The following is a 13132-nucleotide window of genomic DNA, read 5'->3' on the forward strand; positions in this document are numbered from 1 at the left end:
CCCGATTAAAAAGTGTACTCGTTTTGCCCCACAGCGTTTCCCATCTTACCCCAGTTATAGGGCAAAACGGGAAATTTACCGAGTTTATTTTTTCATTATATGCCAAAAAAAGTTCTGTGATTTTGCATGCTACAACGTTTAATTATAAGAGAGAAATGTATAATGGTTACCTCTTTTGTTAAAGAATGTTATTAAAGAGTTTAATTTTCCTTGTATAACGAGTTTTGTCTTAGCTATCTCATCTTGCCCCAGTCTCCCCTACCTATGTATCTCTCCTCGATACAGTCTTCAGACACGAAAATGAAAGTTCAACTTGATTATAACAAACACGACAAAAACAGTGCATTGAATGTACTGTACAATGTATAATTAAATTAAAAGTGAATTGAAATATCAGGAATTCATTTGTAATATAAAATAAGTGAAAAAATATGTTGAACGGTCTTATTGAAAAAAGTATAATAATGATGTAGATAATGTATCTGAGTAAATATGTACTACGCCTAACGATTTTATTATTTTTTTCATCTGATCAGATTGCTGAGGAGAGTGGCGTGATGACTGCTACCTAGGATCTTTCGAATTATTTTTTAGTATTCAGTATATTATCTAAATCATTATAGTATTTTTTTTTAAATAAAATTTCATTTTCAAGTTTTTAGTTTCTAATTTTGTTACTCCATTCTTTCCATTCTGTTCATTATTATCTTGTAATTCTGAGAAACTAATGTAATACGGCATTCTGTAGCTGCGGCCATCTTGAATATGCATCTTTTTCAAAATGTACTACTATTCAACTAGTCGAGCCCTTTCATTTGATACCCAGATATGATCCCATCATTTTTGTTAAAGAATTGTGCAGGATCATTAGCAAAACCTTCAACGAGAATTTTCAATTCAGACATGAATTAAAAATTCTCGTTTGATATCTGGAACATTCCCAGATATTTGGAAGTTAGCTAAAGTATGTTCTGTATACAAATGTGGTGAAAAATCATATATAGAGAATTACAGACCCATATCTAATTCATGTATGTTTTCTAAAATTTTTGAGATTATTTTATATAATCGCATATATGCTTCTGTTCAACGGCAACTATCTCAACATCAACATAGATTTCTCACTAAGCGTCCTACTGTTCAAATCTAGTCATTATTACTCAATTTATTTCCGATGCATTAGATAACAATTGCCAAGTTGATGTTATATACACGGATTTCTCTAAAGCATTTGACGAAATTGATCATGGTATCTTGCTCAATAAGCTGATGAGTTTCGGTTTTTCGAATATTGCCCGTCAGCTGATGCAATCCTATCTGACATGTAGAAAACAATTCATGTCCTATAACGGTTATGAATCTAGAACGTATATAGCTTCTTATGGTGTGCCTAAGGGCTCCAACCTAGGTCCTCTTTTGTTTTTATTGTTTATTAATGACTTATGTGAAAGTTTAGCTAGTGAGCGGTTATGCTTCGCGGATGAATTGAAATTATTTTCTATAATTAAGGAAGTAGGTAATTGTGTAAATCTTCAATCTCAATTAGAATTTCTTGTTGCTTGGTGTAGCAATAATAAATTGAAACTCAATGTGGAGAAATGTAAAGTAGTGAGTTATAGAAAAAAAGAGGTTTATACATTCCCGTATGTAATACAGGATTCAGATCTGCTGAGATGTAATGAAATCCAAGACCTAGGGGTAATATTCGATCATAAATTAACATTTGGTAGACATATTTCACAAAAGGTTTCAGAATCTCTCAGAGCTTATGGTTTTATTGTTAGAAATTACAGAAACTTTCATAATATCGAAGCCATGAAGATGTTGTATTTCACCTACGTACGTTCGAAGATAGAGTATGCAAGTATCGTCTGGAGTCCATTCTATGAGATTCATAACATAGTCATTGAAAGAGTTCAAAGAAAGTTTTGTAAATTTCTAATTTTCAGAATAGATGGTTCTCACCCCAACAGAGGTATCAGTAATGATGTTATATATGAACGTTTGGAACTTTTTAGTTTAGAGCATCGCAGAAAATGTGCGTCGCTCATATTTTTATTCAAGTTAGTGAATGTCCTAAAATTCTTGAACAAATTAACTTCAATGTACTACGGCCAGCTTCACGATATCAATCCGTTTTTAGACCTCTCAGAGCAAGAACTAACATTATGCTCAATTCCCCGATATATGGTATGTGCACAAATTTCAATAGCATTTGTGCCCATGGTGATTCATTCTTCACTAACCTTCACAACATTATTAGAATTGCTAACATGTACTTGAAGTAGGTAATTAGAATTAGTTTTTGTTTTATGTTTATTTTATTTTTCTTTTATGGTTAAGTGTTGTGAATAAAATTTTATATTATCCTGTAAATGGGTAACTGTTGGACAATAAAGCTATTATTATTATTATTATATTGAGGTAGTTATGGAAAAATATGTAATTCGCCATTTTGTAGTTGCGGCTATCTTGAGTTCGTATCTTTTTCAAAGTGTACTACTATTCTACTAGTCAAGACCAGTCAGTCGATATCCATATTGAGGTAGTTGTGAAACAATATGTAATCCGCCATTTTGTAGCTGCAGCCATCTTAGATTTACAATGATACAAAACTTATTTGATTTCATTATTTTCAAAACTAAATGCGTGTAGCAAATTTAAGATCAATCTGTCAACAGGAAACGAGTCCAACTTGAATTAGTAAATTTGATCCAAACAGACAAACAGGCAAGCCGAATAAAACCGTTCAATAAAAATTCTCCCAGTTTTTTTTTCTGAGGATACTCGTATGTTCTTCATTATGAAGAACATTGTATAGAATATTGAAACAATTTTGGGTTTGGGATTAATACATTTTTATTTTCATGAATGTAAGTAAGAAGTTCGAAAATAAAAATGACAGTCAAAGTTAGGATTCTGAGTTAGCTGTAGAAATGAAACAACAAATGTGCCAGAATACACCCCTAGGTCACACCTATATTGTTCAACTGTGGGGATGATAGGCAAAAAGAAGTTCTTGACTCAGTTCTACGCCTGATTTTCACTTTGTGTTCTCTATATAGAAATGAAACCTTTCAAGTGGTTTTCTACTTGAATGGTTCTTACCAACTGTGGTATGAGAACCATGAACAGTGATAGAAGACCCAGAGGTTCCAGTTTTATCTTCAATTCACCTCTTTTCATCCAGTATTTCATTCATAATAAGTGAGTTGGTAACTACTTCTGATATAACTAGAAATTACATTAACATTTTTCAAACTTTCCGAAATTTTGCTATTTTTATCTTTTGTAAAATTTTCAGACACATGAAATATAATTTACAACTAAAAACAGTAGGTATCGAGCAGAAATTATACTTATTTGAAAGGTTGAATAGGGGTCAACAAAAAGCCATAAACAGTATGTCAATATTTATGCAGAAAAGTAAAGAACGAAATGTTCAGTTCTAGGAATGAGTTGTTATCTTAAATTCGTCGGAAAAGTTAATTTCTCTGTTTCAAGAGCTTAAACATATAATGCGAAATGTATCCATATAAACATTATTTCAATAAGAAAGGTCTCTTTTATTATTCTCATTCATATAATATAATACGGCTTTCATGATCTGGTTAACTGATTTGAATGTGGAATCATACTTTTCTACTGAAGTTCATCTCTAGATGGCTCATTGATAGACATGGTTAGACCACAAATCAATATATGTTTAAAAAACATGTTTAAAATACGTTTTTCAGTTAACAAGCTGTCGAACCCCTACGAAGGACAACCCTCAGAACTCGAAACTTGTGCGAGCTAAGTACTAACGAGGTTTTACGTGTGTTTCCTAACAAGTATTTTCAGTTATCTTGCACTGAAATATTTCACGTCAGATAGGCCAATACCATCCGAGTTATTCTTAAATAATTATAGTTTGAGAGCATTTAGAAAAATTTTAAAAAATTCTTCACTCTAAAAAACACTTATCCAGAATTTATTGGAAAATATACAATGGCAATAAAAGAACATTCTACTCTCATATCTGATACGAAACTCTTGTATTATCAGAATAAAATAGTGGGATCTGATAATCCAACAAAAATGGTTTGGCGGGTTATAGATAGTATAACACACTCTTCTGCAACTATGAAAAATATTTCCTTAATACATGAAAGTGAGGTTGTGAATGATCCTCAGAGAATATCCTGCCTATTTAATGATTTTTTCATAACTACCCCTAAGAAGATAATTGGGGAGATCAAAAATAATAAACCATCCAATCATCTTACTAATGTTTATAACTCTATATTATTTGAGCCTTTTACAAATAATGAGCTGTAATCTCTCCTAACGAATAAACTTAATAATAAAAGTTCTTCTGGACCCGATGTCCAATATGTCCCAATATGTCCACTATTACTGCTGTGACAGCTTTTCACTCAAAAATCTTGGAGTACATCGAGGCTAGTGAATGCCCTGCTGGAATATTTTGTGATCTCAGTAGGGTATTTGACTGCGTCGACCACACCATATCATTAAATAAACTATATTCATATGGAATAAGAGAAAATGCCCTTGACTGGATAGAGTCTTTCACCAGAAACAGGAGTCAATTTGTTTCATTGAATCATAGATCTGAAAATAGTCATCATAAATGTATTTCAAATACACAAGTTTTGGAGTACCTCAAGGATCAGTGTTGGGACCGCTATTATTTATAGTCTATTGTAATGATGTTGGGACCGCGGTTGCTGAGAATACGTGCGTTATGTATCCATTCTCGAAAAACTTCTGTTTCGTATCTGATACGAAATCTTAAGCCAATATTAAGAACAGTTAGTAAATTATTACTATGCACATATAGAATCTAGAATCAGATATGGCATTTGTCTTTGGGGAAGCTCTTTGGTTCCAAATGTATTTATTGCCCCAAAAAAAAATTATACGGATTTTAGGAGGCGTTAATCACAGAACCTCCTGCAGAGATTTATACAAACATTTGAAAATTATAACTTGTCCGGATACTTTCATTTTTGAAATGTGTGTATTCATCCACACCAATAGGTCGCATTTCATCTTACCATAATGTAAATACAAGAATGTGCAATGATTTTTGAATAAATCCCGTCAAATATAATATAATCGCTAACTCACCTGAACTTTATAAACAAACTGCCCGACCCATTGAAAACTACCGATAGAATTCAGGTTTTGAAAACCATCCTTTAAAGATTTTTATTAGAACATACTTTTTATAATATAGATAAATTTCTCAATCTACCGTAATTTTATTTATCTATCACATTATTTTAATGAAGCTGGAGTTGAATGAAGTTGATATGTTTTGTATGCATATGACAATATTTCAAGTATGCTTGGTTTAATTTTACTCTAAGTATTATTTTACGTATATGTACAAATTCTATTTGACCTATCCTATAACTTTGTAAGTTCTACAGAATGAATAAAGTGATTTGATTTGATTTGAAACTAGAAATCACACTTTCAAAGAACATCGAACTGAAAAGATAAAAATTTTTTTAAATAAGCTTAAATGAATAACGAACGAAAAATACTAGTGTTATTGTGAAAAAAGCGACGGGCGCTTGATATACAAAAAATATGGCACAAAGCGCCCACGCTTTTTCCACAATAATATTTTCCGTTCGTTATTTATTTAAGCTTATTTAAAAAAAGGTTTACAACTTTTTAGTTCGATGTTTTTTAAAAGCGTGTTTTTTAGTTTTTTAAAACTATATTCATTTTTAATTTTTTAGTTTCCTGTGCTATAAAAGCGTCTTTTTAAACTATTTTTATTTCAACTAAACTTTGGGATCAATCAGTCGTATATTGTTCAGAAAAATGACCATTGATATTTTCCGATTCCGAAGAGGGATCCTGAAAATCAGGTACCAAGCCCAAGGAAGGCAGCAGGCGCGCAAAGGAGGGTTACAAACAAAGCAGCAGGCGCGCGTGTTAATGAAAAAAATACTTTTCTCAAATAAAGAAATAAATGTAAAGTGAGTTCGAATTATATCAAGGAGATTACGTACAGCGCCATATGCCCGCGAATAGAGCAAGCAATAATATCATAATTCTGTCAAATACAGATCCCAGCATTTAAACGGGAATAAATATGAAATGAAAAGAAGAGTTACAAACAAACAAACATACACACATACAGGTGAAACTAATAAAAGCGTGTTAATAAAAAAGCATTTGATTTTCTACAGAAAATGCTTGCATCTCAAATGCATACCTTACTATTGAATTTAAAAAAAATACTGAACTTTGTATGATCTATCATACAAGATGTGATATTCTGTAGGGAACGTTATTGTAAAATTGACAATAGAATGTGTGATTGATGACTTGTTTACTTTATGGTAATTCATGATCACTTAAATTAAATGAATAAGAATACTTTTGTATAAATACCACCGGTAAATTTACTTTATACGACCGGTTTCGGGTTTGACCCCATTATCAAGTATAAGTATACTTGAAAAGCTAATAAGGAGAACTTTGATTCCTTGTACGAATTCGATGTAGCCAATCATGATTGGATGACGGGGGGTGATATAAAATCAGAAGTGCATCTAGGATTTTTCGAATACAGAATTTCACATCAAGAACTTAACTCTATGCATTGAGAAAATAAGAACTAGGATCTTTCTAGTGCATCTAGGATTTTTCGAATACAGAATTTCACATCAAGAACTTAACTCTATGCATTGAGAAAATAAGAACTTCCACCTACAGCCGAATGATATTCATGTTCTCACCACTACAAATTTTCAATAGAATAACTGAATAAGTCAGCCTAGCTAGTCCTCTCAACCCTGAAAACCCTAGTTGATTGTGCTACCAGAACTTGTGACAAACAAATTTTTGAAAAAGAACTTCGTTATCTAGTCCACAGTGCAAGAAATCAAACGTATTCTACCAGGTAGAAGAAATACTTCAACTTTGACCACGATCTAGCATCCAGTGGTAGTTACATTCTATTTGCCTTACACAAACAAAGATAATGACTGCATTGGAAAACTATTTGAACGTGACATTATTACCATATGCTCTATTACATAATAAACTACGCAACAATATCAGATCGGCCAAGAACAAATCAGAACCTCTGTCATCCGCCGATGTTCAGAACATTCCCTGGTCTTGTGGCTCAGTTTACATCAGAACTATCATATGCAGCATCAATACCAGGATACAAAAACACAAGCGTAGCTGCCCGCCTAATGAAACCGAAGAAATCCGCAATTGTGGAACATGTCCCAGCATATCAAATAATAAAATACGAAAAAAGTGCAGCGCTGTCTAATACAGCACATCAGCACGTACGATTTCATCTCACCCGGTGAGATACCATCGCAACGGCTTGAGCAACGTGAAGTTGCCTTCGGGCTAACGTTTCGTTGTTGTGACGCTGTTTACGGTTTCAAGAGTGGATCCTAGGATCAAAATACTCCGGAGGTAAAATAGCTCCCCAATTGGATCTCCGAGTGAAGGCTGATTCAAGGGCATCATTCTGCGGAAGTTATTCGAAAACCACAGGGAAAATGCATGGTAATTGCAGTTGCACTCTGTGCACCAACATCTGCAATGAAATAGTCCTCATATTCTTGAACTCACAGAAACCAAAGTCAGTGCTTCAACAAACCTCGTCAATTTTCTTTATTCCGGCTATGATTTTCAATCCCGATGAAGACGTAACTTTGGAATATCTCTTTCTATCAGGAGCGATCTCTCCTGTCATCGACAAGAAATGCTGGAACTCCGAAACTTTGATGTTATATGGTTCAATCACAGGATATTACCAATTTCATATACTGCGTTTATCGACCACCTAGCAATACACAATAAAGGGAACTGTTCTCTACACTTGCAAACATCATTGACTTTCTGCAAATAAATCATCCCAGTGCCAAAATTTTCATATTTGGTGACTTGAATCTTCAACAATATCAAATGGCTCAAATTTTCAAACATCTACGACGAAAAAGGTCGCGAAACTGAGGCTTTTGCAATAAGCAGTGGACTTACTCAGCTTATAAATGAGCCCACCAGAATTCCTGACCGTGATGGATAATATGCTAGTCTCCTGGATCTATACCTACCAACCAATCCAGAAATTTACATAGTCACCGCAAAGTCTGCATTGGGATCTTTTGACCACAAACTGATTTCAGTGTTGAGTGAATTACCAAAAAATGTTAGGGAACAATCTGAGCCGCGCAAAGTTTGGCATTTCAGATCAGCTGAATGGGAGGATCTTCAAGACCATTTCCGAAATTTTTCCTGGCTACATGTTTGTTTCAGCTCTAAAGATCCATCAATTTGTGCTTCTGTAGTCACGGAAGTTATTCTATCATCTATGGATGCATATATTCCTTTTCCAATGAAACGCCTTCTAACGGCAAACCTTGGTTCAAGAAAAATTGCGAGCAAGCTGTCGCCTCCAAAAATCTCGCCAACCGGCAATGGCGCAAAAATCCCAGTGCCGAAAAGCGAACTAGGTTTGTTAATGCTCCCAACAGCTGCAAACTTAGGATAAATGAAAGCAAATAACTCCACAATCGGAGAATTATGGTTAAACTGCTTACCAATCCCAACGTGTCTAGATCCTTCTGGTCGGTAGCTGAAGCTGTTAATCAGAACTTCACAAAATCCACGATTCCACCAATAATACTAGCGGATGGTTCAATTGCAACAACAGCAATAGAGTAAGCAAATCTACTAGCTGAACAATTTTGGTCCCACTACACAGTCGATTTTCTGGGAAAGGCACCACCCATTATTCCCACACTAGAATCAACAATGCCGGAAATCACTTTTCGACAGCGTCTAGACAGGCGAATTTTGAAACAGCTCAACATCAACAAGGCGTACTTAAAAAGTGCGCAAATGAACTCGCACCAGTATTTTGCAGACTTTTCAACCTGTCTTACAAGAAAGGGGTTTTTCCTTCTTGTTGAAATATTGCTCGCGTTCAGCCTATTCCCAAAAAAACTCTTCCAAATAATTATAGACCAGTCGCTTTGGTATCAGTGGTATCAAAAATCATGGAGAAAGCCGTAAACCACCATATCCGCAAATATTTGGAAGGCTTCAACATCTTGAGCGATCATCAATATGACAGGAACCAGATATCAAGGGGCGACCTTCTATCGTATGTCACCCATATTTGGAATAACGCAATCGAGAAACATGGAGAGTCAAGAGCTGTTGCGCTGAATGCTGAATCCTGATATACAATTGATATACAATACAAGATAAAACTTGTTATACAATTCTGAATGCTTGAGATTATTTTTTATAAAATATTGTTTTTCGTTAGACCCTTATTCACATCATGCGTGCAGGATTCAAATGCTGAATCCTGAATCCTGCTCGCATGATGTGAATAAGGGTCTGACGAAAAACAATATTTCATAAAAAATAATCTCAAGCATTTAGAATTGTATATCAAGTTTCATCTTCTCCAATGTATCAACATTTTTTCTGCAACATCAATGTAACCATCCTCACATAAGATTTTCCCTGATGATGGAAATAAAATTTTCCGAAAGCTTGGACTAACTTAAAAGAGTACTCATCTACTTGCTGCAATACCCCACTATCCAATAGTTTTTATTCTTAACTAGTCAGCAACGACTACCCTTCCTCTATATATATATATATATATATATATATATATATATATATATATATATATATATATATATATATATATATATATATATATACATATAGAATATACATATAAACTCCAAGGAGTGTGGAACATGTCAGTATTAAATAAAAACTAAATAACAAATCGAAGCTTTACATACATAATCAATATTATCACACAAGTAGTTTAAAGACAAAAACAAATAAATCAGGCATATATCAATAACATTCATATATTTTTTTTCTGATTGATTCAGCCGTTACTTGATGAAGATCCATAGTAATTTCAAAAACTGCACCTCACGATTTGATCTCCACAAACTTTATTTGAAAAATATCACAACACAAACATGTGATATTTTTAAATAAAGTTTGTGGAGATCAATTCATGAGGTGTAGTTTTTGAAAACACCTTCATATAGTTAGCATACTATCATTTACGAATTCCTACAAGCTATAATAAGGTTTTTCTACGAGGTAGTTCTTCAAACGACATATCGTTGTTGAAATTGGAAGATTTCTTACAGTGAGTGGAAATTTCTTGTAAATGTTTATAATGCTATATTTGACATTTCTCTGTATGTATGTATAGTTGCATTTCTCATTTCTAAGATTATTCTCTGGTGTTGTATATGTAATAATTTTCACAGTTAATGAAAAGTTCTGATTTATTTTCTGTTACAAATACTACTGCTTCATATATATAGAGATTCATCAAAGTTAAAATTTTGCTCCTAATAAAAGCTTCTCTGCAGTTATCGGTTTTTTCATCTTATAGATATCCCTGATAAATTTTTTTGTAGTATGACTATCCTAAAGATATCAACAGAGGTTTTCCAGAATATAAATCCTTATTTTATCCTAGATTGAATATAAGCATGGTATGCAGAGAGGACAGCTTCGGTTGAGATATGTTCCGACAGTATTCTCAATGCATAGCAATATTTTGCAATATTTTTTGATAAGTAGTCCAGTCCAGTCTCCTATCTATCAACAGTCCAAGAAATTTTATCTGATTGCATATGTTTATATTTTGATTATTATATTCAAAGGTATGCAACTTTGGAAAGGATCTATTTGCGCAATGAATAATTTGAGTTTTGTTAATATTAAGTAGTAGGTTATTTGCTATGAGGCAATTGTTTGATACATCTAGCACATTTGTTGTATTTGTCATGACCAACTGAGAGTTTTTTTCTTTCACGATGACCGATATATCATCAGCATATAATACAATATTCTCATTAACTACATTTGGTATTTCATTTGTGTACAGTATATACACATATCGGAAAAGTCTAGGGATATTTTTATAACATACTAAATATCATAAAAATAAATGCATGAGGTCGTTTGATTTCGATTAAATTGGTACACTCGACCACCCTGTAGATTTCTATGGGTTGAACAAAGCCTGCAAAAACGGTAACTAATCTTTTATCAAGTTTTTTACAAACTGTAGGTTTTCGGCTAAAATGAATAACCTGAAAGTGTCGAGTTTGTACATTCTATGCAGTTCTTGCTCAGCAATTAAACTGGAAATATTGTGCTTTAACATGGAACGCCATCACTTACCATTGGCTGAGATGAATAGAGCTGTAGGGCTTTTTCAAAGTGGCATGCGACAAAATGATGTAGCTCTTCGTTTGGGGTTCTCCCAAAGTGTTATCAGTCGATTGTGGCGGCATTTCCGTGAAACTGGCAGTTCAGCCGAACAACATCTAGGGCGAGGACGCGCTACAACTGCAGTTCAAGACCGATTTTTGATCTTAACCACAAGACGACAACCGACAATCACAGCACCTGAGTTGGTTAACGTGTTGCAGCAGACGCACCAGGTAACCATTGGTCGTGATACTGTCAGAAATCGACTGCATGAAGCAGATCTCCACAACAGAAGCCCACTTAGATGTCCACCTTTGTCGAGAGGCAATCGCGGTAGAAGATTAGAGTGGTGTCAAGAACATCAAAACTGGGATGCAGATGATTGGGCCACAGTTCTGTTTACAGACGAATCCAGATTTGGATTTCATCCAGATTCTCGTCGAGTAAGACTGTGGAGACGACCTGGAAATAATGAACGGTTGAGACACGTCCAGGAAGTCCACACATACAGAGGTGGTACAGTAATGCTATTGGGCGGAATCATGATCGGCGGCAGAACCGATCCCGTTTTTCCAAATCGCTCTCTCACAGTTCGACAGTACCTCGACACCATTTTTCTACCTATCGTCCGTCCGTTTGCTTGTGCTGTTGGTGAAAACTTCCACCTAATGCACGATAATGCTCGTCCACATGTCGCGCGTCTAGTGACTGACTGGCTCACCAACGAAGGAGTTTATGTATTGCCATGGCCAGCACAATCACCGAACCTGAATCCCATCGAGCATGTGTGGGACATGCTTCAACAAAGAATTACTCCGCATATGGGGAATATTCACACAACGTTTCAATTGAGAAAGCTTTTAATCGCTGAATGGGCAAATGTACCTCAACAAGACATTGACAATCTCATTTTGTCGATGCACGATAGATGTGGGGCCGTAATGAACCAGCGTGGAGGCCATACTTTGTACTGATTCCAATTTTTTTTGTATTATGGTTTTTTTCGGGGTGCCAAAGAAGAGCCATATTTTTTTTAGTTTTGCTTATATGCGCACTCAGTATTTTTGACCATTTGATAAATTTTGTTGTAAGTTACATTCGTTTAATAATCACTCGTCAACTTTTTTTTCCCTAAAGCGATCTAAAAAAATTATTGCCATTTTTAAAAATATCCCTAGACTTTTCCGATGTGTGTATAATAATGGGCCTAGGATGGATTCCTGTGGCACACCTTTTTCATCATAATTGATTCTGATTTATTTATTCCCGAAATGTCATTTTCAATCAAATGTTACGTTCTGTTTATCAAATAGGATTTGATTAAGTCCCAAGATGTGCCTTCGATTCCATATTTATTGATTGCTGACACTGTCAAATGCTTTTGACAAGTCAATACACAAAGTTGCAGTAAAATCATCTTTGTTCAAATGATGTAAAAATTTTTCAATGGCTGGATATGTTTCTTGTATTTATGTTTCATTTATTTCGCTGAGGTGGTTGAATATCAGACCTTCTAATAAGGTATCTGAATGTGAGATAAAACAAATTTTCAGAAATAATATTTCAGTTTGTTTTCATTCAACTGTCAAGATTTTGGTTGAATCATTTTGCGACCTTCTTTACAGACATGATTGCTGAGAGCACATCTCACAAGGTGTAATGTACTATTACTTTTTTAGATTACACCCTGAGAGATGTGCAATCATGTCTATACGATGTCGATAACATCAAAAGCGGGGGATACCAACAGAAACCAACCACATATTTGTGCTTAAGTTGGATTACCTATAATTCCTAGAAATCATCTTACATATTCACCTGCGTTACTTCCTGTCCATTCTCCAACTGAAAGTCTCAAGGTGAA

At 34.4% G+C, this 13132-nt stretch overlaps 1 protein-coding gene across 1 annotated transcript in view; it reads left to right on the forward strand.

The window, feature by feature from the left end:
- The window catches only part of LOC111509190 (uncharacterized), a 67806-nt gene that overhangs the window by 12836 nt on the left and 41838 nt on the right, over positions 1-13132 (forward strand).

Source organism: Leptinotarsa decemlineata, unplaced genomic scaffold, assembly GCF_025532065.1.
Source record: "Leptinotarsa decemlineata unplaced genomic scaffold, Ldec_3_MD MMD2_tig00026314_RagTag_RagTag, whole genome shotgun sequence".
Lineage (NCBI taxonomy): Eukaryota > Metazoa > Arthropoda > Insecta > Coleoptera > Chrysomelidae > Leptinotarsa > Leptinotarsa decemlineata.